This window comes from Parambassis ranga, unplaced genomic scaffold (assembly GCF_900634625.1).
Source record: "Parambassis ranga unplaced genomic scaffold, fParRan2.1 scaffold_63_arrow_ctg1, whole genome shotgun sequence".
Taxonomy (NCBI): domain Eukaryota; kingdom Metazoa; phylum Chordata; class Actinopteri; family Ambassidae; genus Parambassis; species Parambassis ranga.
Genome location: NW_021144808.1, coordinates 252,917 through 257,344, shown reverse-complemented (window position 1 = coordinate 257,344; position 4,428 = coordinate 252,917). Strand labels below are relative to the sequence as shown.

At 43.6% G+C, this 4,428-nt stretch overlaps 2 non-coding genes across 2 annotated transcripts; one reads left to right on the top strand and one right to left on the bottom strand.

Annotated features, from left to right (window-relative positions):
• The first annotated feature begins 1,951 nt into the window (after nt 1-1,951).
• On the top strand, nt 1,952-2,023 carry trnaq-uug (transfer RNA glutamine (anticodon UUG)). Its single transcript has one exon. It is a non-coding gene; the product is annotated as a tRNA-Gln (tRNA).
• Nucleotides 2,024-3,756: 1,733 nt separating this feature from the next.
• On the bottom strand, nt 3,757-3,848 carry trnar-ucu (transfer RNA arginine (anticodon UCU)). The gene is given in 2 exon segments: nt 3,757-3,792; nt 3,812-3,848. It is a non-coding gene; the product is annotated as a tRNA-Arg (tRNA).
• Nucleotides 3,849-4,428: the final 580 nt, after the last annotated feature.

Below are 4,428 nucleotides of genomic sequence, written 5' to 3'. Positions count from 1 at the left end.
AATGCTGTAGGTAATACACTTGGCATCAGCAAGTGTGCACCAGAGACAGTTAGGTCACTATGGAGTCTTGGAATTCACATTCAACAAACCTTTGCTCACAAAATCCCAAACGGCTATCAACTATAATAGGTATTTATGTGCTTTCCAAGAAGCACACGTTTGGAATAAAAACAGTATCGCACACAAGAACCTTTGTGAATCCTTCTGCCATTGAAGCTACATATTGGGCAGTATAATGAACGCCTGGCATCAAACCATGTTTCTGCAGACATTAAATCACCTGCCAGCTACACCTGTGTGCAATGCCCTTTTGTTCAACACCAGCCAGGAGAGCAAAAGGACCCTGTGAATGCAAGGGTTTACTCCAGTGTTTATTCAAACCAGGGGTTGCATGGTGACTGTAACGGCCGAATAAGTCTGAGGAGCGTTTTTGTTAGACAGAAAAAACAAAGGCACTGATGATGCAGAGTGACATGACAGTTAAATCTTCATAAATTAATGAGTGTTTCATTAGAATTGTAGTGTGTGTGATCCTGGCTTCGATTGATGTAAAATGTGTCTTTTGGCATGTACATTTTTTTCTGTTTTCCAGAAATGTATTAAAGTTACAATCATCAATTTCACTGTGACTGAGTCTGGCCTGGAGGACCAACTGCTCAGGTAGACACAAGACAGATATTGAATTCTAACCAAACTTTAAGACTCACATTCACAACTTTACCCTTTTCCTTCTCTTTTCCCCCCTTTCTTCTCCTTTCTCTACCTCCAAAACCCTTGAAAATTACAATTACCCTGCAACTTGTTTCTCTCTTTAAAGTGATGTGGTGCGTCTTGAGAGTCCACATCTTGAGGAACAGAGCAATAAGCTGATTGTTCGCATCAACGCTGACCGCAATCAGCTGAAAGATATCGAGGACCGCATTGTTGAGCTTCTCTCTAACTCTAAGGGGAATATACTTGACAATGAGGAGCTCGTTCAGACTCTCCAGGAGTCAAAGGTGGGGATCTGGCAGAGATCATACGTGTCATCATTTTCAACTTTCTGATCGTTTTCCTAATTGTAATTGAAACTTTTTGTTGTTCTTGTTCTAGTTGTCATGCTCCTCTTTCACTTCTTTTGTCTGTTTTTTCTCCACTATCTCCAGGTGACATCAGAGGCCATAAAGCATCACCTGAAGGAGGCAGAGGGGGACTCCTTCCTTGTGTATCTTGGGGAGTCCATACAGGCGTGGAGTGGCTTCCCCAGGATACAGTCGGAAGTAGAGCTTGCGGTTGATGATTTGGTCTCAGTTCTAGAATGATTGCTGCTGGGAGTTTGAGCAGACAGCTGTTTACAGGGTCTAAGTTGGAATAAAGATTAATCCTGTAAATGCAAACATCCAATCTACTGAAGTTCAAAGATGTGGGCTCATCCGGGATTTGAACACAGGACCTGTGAGGAACTGGAACCACTTCTTCATCTGAACCATGGGGATGCCAATTTATAACACCTGAAACCACCTCCACTGTCTGCACACACAGGAAGTTCACCCTGAATCAATGCTCTCTGTTTCAGTTAACCTGTCTGCACAGAATTATTCTCTGTAACAACATGTAGAGCCCGGATAGCTCAGGCTAATTTTCATATCTGTCCAATGAGAGACAATTATCAGAGGAGAGGTTCTGCTTCTCAGGAGGGTCACACCCTAATACAAGACCACTTCCTGTTATGCAATAAATAAACTTTATGATTCAATGTTGGGCTAATGCCACAGCCACAAAAAGACATTTCTCCCAGCTGCTAGACAGCAAGCCTTATCTAGACATGGAAGACAGTCTCCTCATGGAGGACAGTGATATGCAAAGTGTTCAATCTTTGTTGACACAAAGAAATCTTTGCACGTATCTTTACCAATGTCAAACTGCTGACAGTCGGCCGGGTAGAGGAGGAGAAGAAGACCCATGAGAAGCAGGTTCCATGGTGTAATGGTTAGCGCTCTGGACTTTGACTCCAGCGATCTGAGTTCAAATCTCAGTGGAACCTTTAGTTTAGTTTGGACAGTAATACTGGTGTCCTTTCTACTTTCTCTAAAAATCCAGGGCTCATTTTGCAGATTTCCAGTCAGCATGTTGTAACTGAATAACAGAGTGTATCAGAAGGAGAAGTTACATAAAGATAGAATTTAAATCTCTCTCCTAAATGACACCTTAATCTGGGATTAATAATGAGTATAAAAGTAGCTGAAGACATAATTTATTAAAGTATTATAACACATACCTCCTTTATAGGGCTGTCTTGATAACTGCCTCTCATTTCCACCTGTTGTCTGTTCCATTTGCACAACAGTAGCTGAAACTGATTCACAATCAGTGTTGATCCTAACTGGACAGGCTGGTTTCACACAAGTGTGGCTGACTTTTTGGGGCAATATTATAACAAATACTTATGAGACATTATATAAAAAGAAAGGTCAGTGCATCATGACTTCAGCTCCATTCAAAGCTTTAGGAGGCTTCATGGCCTCCATCACTCCATAAGACTGTTCCATCTGTTCTGCATCTCTGACATGTGCTGGGACGTGGTGGCTTGGATGTTTCAGTGCAGCTCATCTAGTAATAATGTGTAACACATATATGAACATCAAGCTAATCATGTCATGCTAAACTGAGTCCTTGGAAGAGCAGAAGCTGTGAACAGACCTCATGGAGCAATGGTAGCACGTCTGAGTCCAGATCAGAAGGTTGCATGTTCAAATCATGTCAGGGTCACTGGTTTTATGTAATTTAGTCCTCTTTCTGTTCACACCAGGTCCACTAGAGCTCTCAGACTCCTCCACTGCACTGAAGTCTGGGTAGTTTTCACTTGAAGCAGAATGTCGGCTTTCTCCTGTGTTTTCTGGTTAAATTACTGCACATTCAGGGAAAATAGAGTTAGGGTTAAATAGAGCAAAAAATCCTGAGTCATCGATCTGCATTCGTTTAGAGGGCCGAAAGGGAGCAAGTGTGAAAACACCCTAAATTTTAATCTTAAGTGGGACCAACACTCCCCCGAGTAGCTTCTTCAGTTCTGCAGTGACAATGTTCTTCCTCAGCCAGTTGTTGTCTTTGTCTTGTTGTCTGTGGGTCTTGTTTTTGTGGCTTTGATGACAGCCCAGCTGGGATAGCCACAGGTTTGCAGGGCCTTCCTGATGTGATGTTGCTCCTTCTTCTTCTCCTCTGAGCTGGTCGGTACAGTTTGAGCTCTGTGCTGCAGCCATTGCGACAGCCATCGCACCTCAAAGTGATCCAGCAGTGCCTCATATTCAGCAGCATACAGTGAGCAGCTTTAATCTCTGGATTGACAGACTTTATCTGCGCAATAACTTACAGAACAGAACGTCTTCCAAAATATCTCCTTTCTAGGGATAGCACACCAAAACTATCAACTGAGCAGCACTGGAGATGGTCTGCTCTGTCGATTCATCCAACTGAAAGGAAAATTGCTTACATGATTGCAGTCTATCCAGCAGCTGTGCCTGAATGTCAGCTGAGAGATCTTCTGTTCTCCTCCTCACCATGTCATTTGAAAAAGGTACAACTTTCAGTTTATTAGCTGCCTCTGTGCCAAGCAAAAGCTCACACCAGTCAGATCTCTGTCCACCTGTACGGTCACAAAGCCGGGGGCAGCAACGCTGTTTTCCGGGATGTCTGAGTGCAGTCTTTTTTTTCTAGCTCTCAGGACAGGAGCTGTATCCACCCTGAAGGACAGCGCCACAGGTTAAAAGTTAAAAGGCACTTTGACTCTGGTGGGACTCGAACCCACAACCTTTGAATCACTTCTCCTGTGTTTAACTAGAAGTCCAATGCGCTATCCATTGCGCCACAGAGCCACAAAGCAGTCTGTTTGTTTGTCCTAGAATGAAAGGCAGAAATCCGGAATAAGCAGCAGCATTCCAGAATAGTCAACAGAATTCCGGAATTATACGATATACGATACGATACGTCTGCTGCCATCAGGAAAGAGACTGCGCAGCCTCCGGGCCAGGACCAGCAGACTGAGGGACAGCTTCATCCACCAGGCTATCAGGAAGCTGAACTCTCTCCCTGCTGTGCCCCACTTTCTCCCCCTTCCCTCTACAAAAGAACCCCCCCCCCCCCCCCCCAAGTTAGGAACTCTGTGCACCAGCCACTTTACCCTGTGCATTCTCTTGCACCCTAGTCATGTCATCCAGTCTCATATAAGCTGCTATAACTTAAACCATTCCTGGACTGTTTACATTATGCCAACTGCACTGTCTTGCACTATACATCTTCTGCACTCTTACTGCATTGTGCCTTCATTTTTGTGCCTTGTATTTTGTGTGTGCCTCATTGTAGGTACATTTTTTTACACTTACACAAGTTTTTAGTTATATGTTATATATGGAGTGAAGAGTAACGCAATTTCGATTCTCTGTATGTCCAGCACAT